Source organism: Narcine bancroftii, chromosome 6 (assembly GCF_036971445.1).
Source record: "Narcine bancroftii isolate sNarBan1 chromosome 6, sNarBan1.hap1, whole genome shotgun sequence".
Lineage (NCBI taxonomy): Eukaryota > Metazoa > Chordata > Chondrichthyes > Torpediniformes > Narcinidae > Narcine > Narcine bancroftii.
Window position 1 is genome coordinate 13227974 of NC_091474.1, and position 15708 is coordinate 13243681.

The 15708-nt window shown below is 40.5% G+C and overlaps 1 protein-coding gene across 25 annotated transcripts in view; it reads right to left on the bottom strand.

Annotated features, from left to right (window-relative positions):
• ptprt (protein tyrosine phosphatase receptor type T) overlaps positions 1-15708 on the bottom strand; it is a 1055968-nt gene that overhangs the window by 748357 nt on the left and 291903 nt on the right. The gene's annotated exons all lie outside the window — the stretch shown is intronic.

Genomic DNA, 15708 nt, shown 5'->3' on the forward strand with positions numbered 1-15708 from the left:
AAACTGTGAGGCGCCAAGATGCACGGTTTGAGGCGTTATCAGCCCACTGGAGGTGGTCAATGTGGCAGGCACCAAGAGATTTCTTTAGGCAGTCCTTGTACCTTTTCTTTGGTGCACCTCTGTCTCGGTGGTCAGTGGAGAGCTCGTCATATAACACGATCTTGGGAAGGCGATGGTCCTCCATTCTGGAGACGTGACCTACCCAGCGCAGCTGGATCTTCAGCAGCGTGGACTCGATGCTGTCGACCTCTGCCATCTCGAGTACTTCGACGTTAGGGATGTAAGCGCTCCAATGGATGTTGAGGATGGAGCGGAGACAACGCTGGTGGAAGCGTTCTAGGAGCCGTAGGTGGTGCCGGTAGAGGACCCATGATTCGGAGCCGAACAGGAGTGTGGGTATGACAACGGCTCTGTATACGCTTATCTTTGTGAGGTTTTTCAGTTGGTTGTTTTTCCAGACTCTTTTGTGTAGTCTTCCAAAGGCGCTATTTGCCTTGGCGAGTCTGTTGACTATCTCGTTGTCGATCCTTGCATCTGATGAAATGGTGCAGCCGAGATAGGTAAACTGGTTGACCGTTTTGAGTTTTGTGTGCCCGATGGAGATGTGGGGGGGCTGGTAATCATGGTGGGGAGCTGGCTGATGGAGGACCTCAGTTTTCTTCAGGCTGACTTCCAGGCCAAACATTTTGGCAGTTTCCGCAAAGCAGGACGTCAAGCGCTGAAGAGCTGGCTCTGAATGGGCAACTAAAGCGGCTCTGAAAGTAGATGCTGATTAACCTGCTGATGTTTGGTTATCATTCTAGATTCCAACATCTGCAAATTCTCTTGTCTTCAGATGCCAGGTTATGTGCTCCAGAGTTCTCTTTGGCTCCCACTCTCCCCCACCCACACTTCCCTTAAATAATAGATTTCTAGTCGCAGTTGTTTATTTCAAATGCTTCCTGAACTGGACAACTTGGAGAATTCTGTAGTGGGACACGTGAATTCCTTTCTTCGTTTTGTGTTGATGTTGTTTGCAGCTACTCTTCATATTCCTTTTTCTTTGTAGACCTCATCATCCATTTATTTCATTTTGGGATTCTTCTTATTTATTTTAATGTTCTGACTCATCACCAGAATTTGTGCCAGTTTTTGCATTTGGGGAAATTTTGCTTTTAAGATTCCTTCATCTCTTCAATCATCCTTGCTGACTTTGATCTGACCAGCGGATGACCTTCACCTTTGTAATGAAAGTCCTTATTTTAATACCTTTAAATACTCTGTGCTAAATCCATTGGCAGATTCTCCTAGTTTACTTTTTTAGTCCCTTCATATGGACATCAGCTTTACCAAAACATAATATTTTGACCTGTTATGAATGTCTTCCTTGCATTTAAATGATGAAACCATTTTTGCTAAATGTTACATATCAGACCAATTGTACAATTTTGCAACTTAACTGTTCAAATGAGCATTCAGTTTCAAGCTCGAATGCAAAGATATAGCACAAATCCTTCATTTGTAAGATCTCCTGCATGCTAATGACACAGAAATAAAAAAAGTGAACGTTTCGTGATAATCTCCATGGGTGGAGGTTTATGAGATCATTACTGAAATAATCCAATACATTTAGAAGAATTGGGATAAAGAGGAATCCACTTGGCAGAAGGAAACCCAAATTTAAAATGTTGGGATGAACTGCATTCAACTTTGGCCAATGGCTCAGAAGATATTCACTGCCAAGTCCTTCCCTGTGAGTCACCACATTCTTGACATCTGCTCCTGATCTCTCTGCTGGCCCTGATAACGAGGCCTCAAAGAAACTGCGAGCTGCTTGGCTGCCAAGCACAAGTACCACCACCAGGCTACTGCCGGAATTAAGGGGTGGGCACACACAAGACAGATGGTAACTTGAGAATGTCTGGCCTTTATTTAATTACTGGCACAAAACAGCAAAGCAAATGGATGAACTCTTTCCAAAGTTTTACAAACATACTTGTAGATTTGAATTTGATCACCGGGGCTCATCCAATTTAGTTATTATCATTAATAAAGGAAAATAAAAACTAGGAAATACAAACAACTTAAGAGCTGGCATATCAGAAAATGAACATTGTTTCTGAATACTCTGTACTAATTAAAATGCAAAGTGAATGAAGTGCGTCCAATGGAATCAGTAGAAGAAACATGACATTTCATTAACCAACTGGAATTGTTTTAAGAGATGGCTATGTAAGTGAGTGAGAGATATTCAGCCATTATATTCACACATTGATAACTGGTGTTTTACAAGGATATCAGAATTCCATGCACCATTATCTGCATTCTCCACACCAATAGACATAACACACATTAAGGATGCACTCAAAAAACAACATGTATTATGTGTGTTGAATATATTCTTCCAAAAGTTATTGAACTTAAATGACTAATTTCAGGTGAAAACCAGTAGAAGTGTGTAGGCCCTGAGCACCACTCAGCTTCCCATCTGATGCTATGACTTTGTTGTCATGGTGTTGGATCAACAGGAGATAAAAAGTGTGAATGTTTAACAAAACAAAAACTGCAGAGAGAAGTCAAGAAATCAAGGCAAGTCAAGACTAACATGAAGTAACATGAAGTAAAAGAGCAAGAGTACATTACAGTTTGTGAGAGATGGGAAAACTGATCTAAAATTATGAACATGAAGGAAACTAAAATTCATACATCAGTTAATGGTTGTAACCAGTACAAACAGGATGAGCTTGGGGATTAGGATGCAGGAAAGCAGAGTCAGCGCGATTAACATAAGAATCTTCTACTCTTTGTGACAAGAGCCACCATAAGACTAAGATAAGGAGTGGTAAGGAACAATAGAATGTAGGAAGTTGAGGTAGTCTGGATCAGATAAGGGTCTCCTAGCCCTGGACAGAAGTACCAAGTCCTACATATCTAATTAGCTAACCTTACACAGATTTATACATATTAAATTAGCCAACCCTAGACAGGATGAGCCAACTCTGCATATCAAGAGACTGTAGCCCTGTGAATCAGGAAGGTGTGAATAAGGACAATAACATGAAGGGACACCGACAGGATACCCCCTGGTCCTCCAAGTATACTGAAATTGCAGGTAGGCAGGAAGGATTGCCTAATGCCAAACCTCTCCAGCAGGAGGCAGAAGAATGTAAGGGGGAGGGTATTCCTATACTGAAATCAACTGTATAAAAGTTGGGTGAGCCCCAGTGTATGTGTGCATTCCCAGGGTAAGGGGAAGCACCCAACTTTGCATTGTTGTTGTAATAAATGTTCTTTGTTCTCAATTTTTGTCTCGAGCAATTTCTTTAAAGGTACTTCTATTTCTAACAAGTTCATCGTGTCACAGTGAAATATGGCAAGGGAGGACATGGGAACACTATTGTGAGATTAATTCAGGAGCCTCTTGGTGAAGGGAATAAACGTTTGAGCATGTTGATGCGTGATTTTGTACTGTGGAATCGATGGGAAGAAGGAGAAGAGAGAATGGCTGGGTGGCTTGAGCCCTTCAATGGGTTGATTGACTTTTCAAGTCAGTGAGGTTGACGGAGGGGAGGGAGGTTTGTGTTATGTTCACCACCTTCTGCAGCTTCCGATCTTGAACAGAGGCATGCTGCGATGCATCCAGCTGGGATGCTTTCTGATGCTTTCAATGAATGAAGGTTAGGAAGGAAACCAAAATATATCTGTCAGCCAAAGTCAGTATTCCTCTCAGAGTGTAAAAGAACGTTGTTCACACAATGACGAGCAGTAGCTCCACAAAAAAAAATTGGAAAAGGTCCAACAAAGGACTTTCAGCAAATTCGTTTTATATTTGGATATTTGGACTTTCAGAATGTATCTGACTGAAATATGTTAAGCAGGTAACAAGTTTTCACTTTCTTGTCATTGGAAACTAAGCACCAACTTCCTTTCTGGAAGAATAGACCAACATAATTCCATCCAAGTACCTTTGTTCAGTGTGTTTTGTTTGCCTAAAAATAAAGGTACTGCTCTGAAAAATTGCTTGAGAGTTGACCAATTTAAAGAATTAAGTATAATGAGATCTGGACAGTCAATATCTTGTTACCTATTTTACATATTTCAGTCAGATACATTTTGAAAATCCAAATACACAAAACTCATTGAAATTCCTTTGTCAGGAACTTCCCTATTTTTTTTTGTGTGGAGCCACTGCCAGTCACTGTGTGAACAGATGATGGTATATAATGTTAATGTGGCAAAAATTAAAGTTGGAAATGAGGGGGAAAGTCCATAAATAATGTAAGGGAAATTTGAAAATTATGCACATTTAAAAATTCAAGAAGCTTAGCAAGGATGCCAGAATCCAAATGAAAAATTAATTTGGTAATTAATTTTAATATTACAGATAATAACATTAAATGCATATAAAACATTATTTATCAAGAGATAACACCAAAGAATAGAGATCCCATTGTTAAAGCAATATTAAGCGTTTGCTGTTCTTATTTAAGTCTGGAAGCATACAGCGAGACAATTTTTCATTTCTTAGCACGCAAAGAATGTATGAAGCTATTTACTCTCAACAAAGGACTGTTTTAATGTTAATAAAAGAAAAGAAACAAAAATAATTATAAAACTGGCCTCAATTTTCAGCAATTAAAGCTAATAACACATTTAGAATTAGATGTGAGAAAATTTATAACTGGTGTATAAAATGTACTTTAATTAAATCAATACCCTTGTTTGCAAAATTAAAACTCACTGAAACACAAATGATTTTCTCTTTCCTGATTTGAGTAATCTTTGCTGACTTCCCAAGCTGGCCTGATCCAATTCCCAATGGCAATCTGCATAATTTAGTAAATCTTTAATTTGTTATTTAAATCATCTTGAAGTTTTTTTCCCACGTGTTCTTTGCCCTAAACCAGTGGTCTTCAAACTTTTTCTTTCCACTTAAGAATTCCCTATGCCATAGGTGCTTTGTGATTAGTAAGGGATGACTTACGGTGGTATGTGAGTGGAAAGAAAAAGTTTGAAAACCACCGTTTTAATTGTACCTAATTGACTCGTTATGTGTACGGTTTCAGAACTCCAAAGGAAATGGGCCAATGACAATTTTTCTCAAGCAAAATATTTCAGTAACAATTGGGTCCAGAGCAGTGCTGTAAAAATTGGGCGGCATGGACTTGTGGGCCTAAATGGCCTGTTACCCTGCTGTATGTCTAAATTTTAAAAACATTAACATTTAAATTAGAAAAAATGTAAAATATACATAGTGATCCTAAATAAATATATTATATATATATCAAAATAATCCACTGGTTTGTAGGATTGTTCAACAGTCACTGCCTATGGAAGAAACTGTTTTCCAACCTGGCAATCCTGGTTTTTATGCTTCTGCTCTTCTTCCTTGAAGGCAGTGTCTCAACGATACTGCAGGCTGGATGGTAAGAGTCTTCAATGATTCTCTGAGCTCTCTGTAAGCTCTGTTCCCTATGGGGATCTTCGATAGAGGGAAGGGAGTCACCAGTGACCTAGTCAGCCATTTTAAATACCCTTCGTATTGATCTCCAATTTGATGCTTTGCAGCTACCATACCACAAGATGAATACTCTCTATTGTGCTCTAATGTGCATGTAGCAACAATTGTATTGGGTAAGAATGTATGGTGTAAACTTTTGATTGGGCAAGGCTACTGGCCACCATCATGTCTATGATGTTCTATTGAGAGCCCCCTGGCTGGATGCATCACAGTGTGGTACAGTTGAGATAGATTATAGCATAGATTGTATAGATTTGCTTTATTTGATTTTTTTTTTCTTTTTACAAATTTCAGCAGCAAAAAAAGGGTTAAAAAGAATATTTTTATGGGAAAAAACTCCTCACTGATGTAAGGTAAAACATCATGAGATGGGAATGTGTAAGGAGTTACCCTGTACAGGGCCGTAACAAGATGTGAATGCATCCTTGTACTTACAAGATAAGAGAGACATTGATGGATTGAGAGGCAGGAAGCTAGCAGGGAAAGGATAGCAACAGTTTTAGTCATTGGACAAGTAATGATATGATGATGTTCTAAGCATGTATCCAAGGGTATAAAAAATCACCATTTTGCTGATAACGGCAGAATGCATTCTCCGACTAACATGGTTAGTTGCAAGTGTTACAATCCGGTAATAAAGAACAAAGAACCCTGATTTCGACTCAGCCTGGTGTTTGTCTCACTCATTCATGAACAAAGCAGACCTAACACTGATCAACACAAACACAAGCGCACCCCCAAGGATGCGTGCTTAGCCCACTGCTCTACTCATTATACATCTGCAACTGTGTGGCCAGGCACAATTCCAAGGCCATCTACAAGTTTGCCGATGACACCACAATTGTCGGCAGAATCACAAACGGCAATGAGGGAGGGAGATAGATCAGCTCGTTGAATGGTGTTATGACACAACCTTACGCTCAATGTCAGCAAAACCAAGAGTGCACAACACAATCCTCATTGAGGGCTCAGTAGCGGAGAGGGTAAAGAACTTCAAATTCCTGGGTGTTAACTTCTTCGAGGATCTGTCCTGGAGCCTCCATGTTAATGCAATCACAAAGAAGGTCCACCAGCGGCTATAATTTGCGAGGTGTCCGAGGAGGTTCAGTACATCGTGGAAGATTTGCAAACTTCTACAGGTGTACCACGGAGAGCATTCTGGCTGGTTGCGTCACTCCCTGCTATGGAGTCACCATCTCCAGGACAAGAATAAAGTCCAGAAGGTTGTTAATGCAGCCTGCTTCATTACAGGCATCAGACTTCACTCCATCGAGGGCATCTCCAAGAGGCGGGATGTCTTTAAAAAGCAACCTCTATCCTCAAAGACCCCCATCACCCAGGCCATGCACTCTTCACTCTACTACCATGGGGAAAAAGTACAGGGCCCTAAAGCTGAGCACTCAAAGGCACAAAGACATCTTCTACCCTGCTGCCATCAGATTCCTGAATGATCAATGAACCAGACACTTTTCGTCCCCTGTTATTATTATTATTATTTTATTTTTATAGTAATGTCGGAGGATGGTTATAATATGTATGTTTGCACGATGATTCCGTCGCTAAACACCAAATTTCATGACTTGTTCATGACAATAAATCCTGATTCTGTCAAAGAAATTGTTTCCTTTTACTAATGCAGCTGCAAGTCGTGAGAGTCAAGGCCATACTCTTCTTGAAATTCATGCTAGATGTTTTGCTGAAGTCTGCAGATTACAGGTCATGTGAATAGTTGCGAACGGGCTGTGAAATGGGAAGTTAAACCTTATTAAAAGGCTTGTGCCCTTCTGCATGTGGGCTTTCTTGCAGAAAGACCCTGTTGTAGGGATACAACAGATCTTCTCGTGTAACAGAGCACCCACTTGGCAAAGCAAATAAAGTTGTGTTCTACTCGCATTATTTGTCAAACACTCCTTTACAATTGATCGGTTAACTTTTGGCACTGAGAGCAGGGTTTCACTGGGATCAAAGGTCACCTGCAGACTGAGTAAGCAGGCTTGTATGATATGTCTGGAACAGCCAATCTGTTCTGCCCTGATGCCAATGAGGAAGATTGGCACCCCTCCTCCCAATCCACAGCACCATTAAAAACACCGCACTATCGGGATATTCCAGCAATTGTGGCCCCATTTCCCAGACAGTGGGAATTGTTTAGTCAGCCCCCAGGTCCAGTCCAATCTTTAGCATTGCAGTCAGGGAAAACACAGCACCAGGTAAGGAGACATGCCAAGCCAGTGGGAGAGACGAAGAATATCTGAGAGGGAGAGGTCTCAGAGGAACTGCAGGATCCAGTTGAAAATAATTTCCCCTTACAAACTGTAGCCAACCCTCGCACAGGAGCCACCAGCCAAAATGAGACAATGCAAGTCTTCACCCCTTGAAAACCCCCTAGAAATGTTCATTATCACCAACCAAGCCCCAGATAGGAAAAATGGTTTCCGAATATAACCACCTACACTCGTCTGATATCAAGTGCTCCCCAAAAATATACATTAACCCCAGAAGAAATGAAGGTTTTTACCAAACTGAGTGCAGGAATCCAGGCAACTCCGGTCCTCAATCGACCATTATATCACCGCCCCTTCCATCTATATATTACAGTATTGGAAGTAAATGCCACAGTAGTCTTGACACAGCAGTATGGCTCCCACAAGCAGCCAGTTGCATATTACCACCAAACTAGTCCTAGTAGCCCAGGGCATCCCACCGTGCATCCAGATCCTTCCTACAGTATAAAATTTTACCTTATGTCAATCAGTACAGATCTTTATGCAACATACAGTAGCAGCTTTGCTTACATCCAAACAAATCCAACACCTCACCCAAGTTTGCCTGAATTGGTACAAGATTGCTCTTCTAAATGACCTATTCCTGATTTTCTGCAATGGTACAACAATTAATCCAGCTATTTTAATCATTGACCTATCCGTGGAGGTGCAGTACCCACCCCATGTTTGCTTGGAACAATCACAGGTTGACCAAATCTAGGGACAATATGCTAGATGCCCCATTTCAGGATCCCCAATGTTTTTTACTTTGTAGATATGTTGATGACGGGGGCCAATGTTGTGTAGCACATGCTCTAACAGCAATGATTGAGGCAGTAGCCTTCATACAACCAGTATCTGCACAGAAAGCCAAACTGTTTGCCCTCACTCGAGTATGCATTTAATCTAAAGGCCAGACCACAGTCATTTATATGGACTCCTGGTATGCTTTTGCAGTGGTTCACGACTTTAAGTGCTTTATGACAGTCTAGGGACTTCTTCACGGTGGCAGGTACACCTATCAAAAATGCCATTTTTGACCATAATCTCCACAAAGCAATTAACTTCCAAGCAATTTGGCCATTGTCTAATGTGAAGCACTTGCTAACAAGACAGGCCCTATCTCTCAGGGCAATGCAATGACAATTGTAGCAGCAAAACAGGTGGCCACCATCTCGCATTCTTGACATTCCCATTGAAGCACCCTATTAATTAATAAATAGACCAGCACTTCTAGACACATCACAGGTAAAACAACGGCAGGGGACCGCCCCAGCCATGGAACAACAGTCATGGGTTGAAATAGGATGCAAGATCCACCCCACTACTTGACTGTGGATAACACCGGCTGATTAAATATGTGTACCAGTTGTATTTTTATCATTCTTGCTTGATTACATTCATACTTGCAGTCACCTTGGCAAGGAGGGAATGGTGAAGTCCTCTTGCAAACATGGTGACACCCAAAACCAGCACAGGCAACAGAGAGAAAGGCTAGAGGCTGCATGGTATGTAAAGAACATAAGCCTTGAAAGGGATTATCTTGTACACCAGGGCAAACACCCTGCCAGATGGACCATTTTTATGCTTACAGCTTGATTTTTATCAACCTACGACGTGTATAAACATTGTTGAGTTATATAGTAGATGTGTTTAGTCAATGGATAGAGGAAATACGCACCGCAGACAATACCACTCAAACCATGGGAAAGGTACTGTTATGGGAAATTACACCCTGGTTCGGTCTGCCTGAGACAATAAGTTCAGACAATGGTCCTCATTTTTTGGCTTAACTAAAAAAGGAATTGTGTATTCAATTGGATATTTGGCAACAATCTCATTGCTCCCATCATCCTCAGGCAGCAGGAATTGTGGAACCGGCCAATGAAAAATAAACTCACTAAATTAATGGAGGTAACTGGACTGGTTAGGTGGTTAGGGAGTGGGGAAAAATAGTTCGAAAACCACCGTTTTAATCGTACCTAATTGACTCGTTATGTGCACTGTTCCGGACTCCAAAGGAAATAGGCCAATGACAACTTTTCTCAAGCAAAATCTTCTTCTTTCTTCTTCTTTGGCTTGGCTTCGCGGACGAAGATTTATGGAGGGGTATGTCCACATCTGCTGCAGGCTCGTTGGTGACTGACAAGTCCGATGCGGGACAGGCAGACACGGTTGCAGCGGTTGCAAGGGAAAATTGGTTGGTTGGGGTTGGGTGTTGGGTTTTTTCCTCCTTTGTCTTTTGTCAGTGAGGTGGGCTCTGTGGTCTTCTTCAAAGGAGGTTGCTGCCTGCTGAACTGTAAGGCGCCAAGATGCTCGGTTGGAGGCGATATCAGCCCACTGGGGGTGGTCAATGTGGCAGGCACCAAGAGATTTCTTTAAGCAGTCCTTGTACCTCTTCTTTGGTGCACCTCTGTCTCCGTGGCCAGTGGAGAGCTCGCCATCAGTAACAATTGGGTGCAGGGCAGTGATTCTCAACCTTCACTTCCCACCTTAAGCAATCCCTTAGTAATCACAGAGCACTTATGGAATAGGGATTGCTTAAGGTGGAATGTGAGTTTAGTGGGGCAGTTTATATACTAGCATAACTTCAAAAGACATGTCTCATAAAATTCATGAACAGGATACTTACAAAGGAAAATCAGTGACATGTAGAGTTACACCAGCTTCTCGATAAAGTGAGTCATCCATTGTACCCTTTCACTGCATTATTCACCGTGGCTTGATATCTTCCAGAGAAGAAAATACAAAGGAGAATCAAGTTCACCACACCTCTTTCCCTTCAGTCTAGTTCAGTGAACAAGCTCAATTGATTGCTATAACATATTGCTCAGACAATATCTTGCAGATCAATATGTTTGAGTTTAGCCCACTCAATAATTACCACATTTACAATGACCAAGGGATGCTTGATAACTTCTGGAAGAAAGTAGACTACGCACTGCAAGGATAAGAGACTACAGTTAAGCAGGCAATGGTCTCCTTTTTTGACAGCAATTAATACAGTTAAGTAATATTAATGCATCTGCACATTTTATCTTTTTAACCATTTTGGATTGCTCCATCTCATTTCATACAGGTACAGTATATCTATATGTTCAATTTTTTAGTAAATAATAGAAAATAAAATGTTAAAGTTTAAACATATTATAAAGATAAATTATATCAAGTTATGGTGAATTAAAATATAACCAAGTATTTGCTTGCAGAACTTCTTCATCTGAAGCTTCTCCATGTTTACCTTCAAGTCCTGGTGATGTAGAGTTCTCATTCTACCATGCAATGCACCCCAACCCAAAAGAAAATAAGCACACAGTACTGATTTCAGACATGGGAACTTTGTCATTTACTACACATTCATTAGAGTAGCTTCTGGGAACATTGATCCTATTTGGGTCTCACTTGAAATCCAACATGAATTCAATATATAAAGTACTCTGTAACGAAGACATTGTGTGAAGTAGCAGATGGATAGAAGAGATTCCTCTTGAAATTCCAACATGAAACCACGATTTTCTGCTCTTCTTATAAGAAAATAAGAACATAAGGAATAGGGGCAGGAGTAGGCCATCTAGCCCATCAAGCTTGCTTCCCCATTCAATAGCTCCTTCCACAATGCCAACCCTCCTATGAACTGAGAAAACCTACCAGGCGTGAGCACTCGGGAGCCTTTCCCAATGCAACCATGATTTCCCTGGCTAATTGGTAACCCAGCATTTTAAGGGGGGGGGGGCAGGTCCCACCCACTTCCAGTGGAGACAATGCAAGAGTAGAAGTAGAAGTTGATGAGTGAGTTATCTCAGCCGTGCTCTGACACCCACTCTGACACTCTGAGTTGAATTTAACTCACCCCGCCAGGTGGGGATGTTTCACACTGCATGATTACTGGGAAAAGATCCGCTAAATTAGCTGGTTAACACCCACGGAATCAGTGATGTGAAAGGGGCTATGAGATCATGGCAAATCTGATGACAGGCTCATCTCCGCCGATCTGCCTTTTCCCCATATATCCCTTAATTCCCCAACTGTGTGAAAAGCTCTCCAACCTTGTCTTAAATATATATATATATATATATACAGTAAAAATCCAGAAATCTGGACCACCCAAGAATCTGGACTTCCTGAAAACTGTCAGCTTTTGGTGTATGCATGAGTAGCATAGATGCACAGCAGCAAGTGACCACATGGAAGTCATGGAAATGTAAGAAAAATATTTATTTGTTTTTATGTACTTAGTATTTTATATGAAAATTCTTCATTAATAAACTCCCAAATTTACCTGTTTATTCTCCTTAAATATGAATTTAAAAAATATTGCCTGAGAATCTGGAAAATCTGAAAATCCACACTGACCCAATCCCAAAGCAGTCCGAATTTTAGGACTTTTACTGTACTGAAGTAGGCTCCTTCAATGGGCTGTGAATTCCATAGATTTACCACCCTCTGGGAAAATGAGCTCTTCCTCATTTCCATCCTAAATCTACTCCCCTGAATCTTGAGTCTATGTGCCCTACAACTAGCCATTCTTCCTCAAAGATAAACAGTTCCATAATAATTAACTACTTTCTTTAAGAATGTGTAAGCATTCTGCTCAAACCAAGTGCTGACATTTTATAACATTTGTCTTGAAATAGGAGTATAAATTTTCTCAATATAAAAACTAATATTGATCAATGAGGTAAAATCATGTAAAGCCTGATATATGTAATTTATTTCTGCATTGGTCTCAGATTGTTTAATTCCTAAATAAATGTCAGCCATAACATTATTTTTTGGATTCTTTACTATGGGATATTTTACATTAATTTAACTTACTGCCCTGTTGACTACAAGCATCCTAATCAGAGTATGTTTATACTTCTCTGAAATGCTTGTCCATGCCATTGTGACAAATATATTGAAACATTTCTTTTAATCAAGTGGTAATTTAGAAAGGAATTCAAACAACATGAGTGGCAGTTAAAAACTTGAGAGATTACAGATCATTCTTTAAGGCGAGGTCCTCAGACAGCAGCAAGATTCAATGTTCCTTTATTATCACATAGAGTAAAACCCCTGGTATCTGGCACCTATGGGGATTGGTAGATGCCAGATTTCATGAAGCGGGGATTAGCAAACTAACAGAGAGGCGCACCAATTTTAAACTCTTTTTTTAACCTATGTGTTTTCCATGATTTTTTTGCCTGTTGGTTGAGGCTGCTTGAATTGCAGATAACGGGGATTTTATTGTACATAAATACACTAAATGTGTGAACTTGTGTTTGTCCGTGAAGGCACACCTAGCAAGGAGTGAATATAATTTTTTTTAAACTTTAAAGGGTGCCAACTCAAAGTCAGTTTCCAGCACACATTCTCAGACTGAGACCGGTTCCTTTTAATAATTGGTGGTGAAGGCCCACAGGGTCATTCTGTCATTGTTCAAATGTTCCGTTCATCACTTAAGCTTTCCAACAGTGATGGAACACTATTAACCACAATTTATTGACGCTGAAGTCACATGAGTAAATTTAGCTACCTTCTCTCCAACAAGGTAACTTTAATGAGGTATTATCCATTGTGGGTTGAATATATACTAATGACCATTAATCATTATTAGTATTGATTCCATCCAAGTTGACACTAAAGACAAATTTTATGGAGGCATTCTTGTCAAAGATTTCTAATGAAGAATTATTTAATCTATTATTGCCAGGGGAAATGATGTCATAATCATCTTGACAATAATAATTCTCCTAAAAATAAAACTTGCTTCATTTACATTTAACATTTCACCAAATGTCATCCAAATGAATAATAGATTATTATCCATGTAGGTAATATTCCACCTTGAACACCATAGCTAAGAGACCTTACGAGTTATTACATTATTTATTAGCTACATCAGTGACCTTCCTGGAGTCAAATGTTGATTGCATGATGTTCAAATCCGTCTGCAGCTCCTCCACGAAGGAATCAGCCCATGCCGATTTACAGCAAGATTTTGCAAAGAATCCAGCAAGAAGTATGCAAGTAACAAAAATGCAAGGCCATGACCATCATCAAAAACTAAGAGTCAATCACCCTCCTGGAACATTGCTGCCATCACCATCATAAAATACTTCCCACCCTGGATATTGGTAACAGTGGCATTACTAGGGTTGGTGTCAGCTAATGTGGTAACTCAAGGTATCACTCCCCCCACCACCCAGGACCTCCTCCCATACCAGACCACACAGAATCCTTAGTAATGTTTTTTGACCTAATGTCTTCATAATTCATAATTCTCATATATTACTGAATGTAATGGCAATAGTAGTGAGATAAACAACTTGCAACACCTTTAAATTACAATATCACAGCAGCAAGGAAATCAACATTGCGTGCTTGTAACCATATAACCACGTAACCATTTACGGAGCGGAAACAGGCCGCGTTGGCCTTTCGAGTCCGCACCGGTTCACTGATTTTGTGCGCCCTCTTCAGGCGTTGGTCCTGGTAGATCTTCATTCAATAACGATGGACGAATTCACTGCAGGTGGAATCAGTCGTAGAAATGTTTGTGAAAAGTGCAGTTCAATACTTCATAGCTACTCTTCGAAAATTGAATCTTCTGGTCCTTCCCCCATTTCACCCGCCACCTGGCCCCCCCAACCCTGACGTACCTCGAGAAGTCTGCATCCTCTTACACCTCTCATTCATTTAAGGAGAGACGGAGGAACCCCGCATCTTTCTGCATTGATGGACAGAGTTGCAAGGGGCCAGAACCTTCAAGGCTCAGGGTGCAAGCACATAAAGGCGACCATGAACGAGGCACACTAATGTCATTGTAATTGGGGAATAATGTCAGCTCTGACCGGAGTCCATTACAAGTAAATTAGCATAGAGTTTTAGCCTTGTACGTACATTGATACATGTAAGCTGGGCTGATGAAAAATGTTTTTTGTTGCTATAACTAACTACAGGACAAAAATGTTATAGACAGTCATTTTGGTGTCACCCCCTCTGACGGTGTCTCCTCTTGCAGTCTGCACCCCCCCCCCCCCCACCACTCCGCACTTCCCTAGTGATGCCAGTGATTAACAACAATCTGGATAAAGTAGCTCATTGCATTGAACCAACAACCCAAAGTTTCCTTCCCTACTGGAGCTCAATGGTTACAGTATCTACTATCCACAAAATGCATTGTAACTACTTGCCTTGGCTATTGTGCCAGCATATTCCAAACCCATATATACCAAGAAAGGCAAGAGCACCATGCACCAGATAAGTACTATCCTGACTTGGAAGTAAATTGCAGGCTTTCTTCATCCCTGGATCCAAATCTGGAAACTCCCGAACTGACAGCATCATTGAAGTAGCTTTACCCAAGGACTGCCTATTTCAGGAAGATGGCTTATCACCACCTTCTCAAGAGCAGTATTCCCATTGACAGTCAGATCCCAGGAAATAAATATTGGTGGAAATCCTCTGTAATTAGAAGCATAGTGGACAACAGCTATAATCTAAGAAGGTAAAAGGCCCCTTCTCATTGGTAGTTTATTACAAAAGTCTCAAATGACTCCATGTTTAAGTGTACCATTCCAGATATCTGTCTAAGAAAATAGAACCACACAACAGAAGATGTTATGGATTGACAAATTGCTGTTAATGTGATTTAACATTGAAAGAGAAATCAATCTGAAGGCATTGCAATGACTGACATTACTTGCTGAACAGTAACTAACATAAAATTCCCATTCACACAGACTGGATTCAGGAATCATTATTGTCTACTGCCAGTGGATCTTATTAAAAAACAGACAACTCAACAATCTGTTATATTGTCTCTTAACTCACAGTTCTCGGTTGAATAATGAGACATCGGACATGACAAAACAGCAATGTATATTTTTGTCAGTATGTGCTAACACTAGCTCTCTCTGAGATTGTTAGCTCCACTTTTCTGAGCTTCCCAGACGATTACAG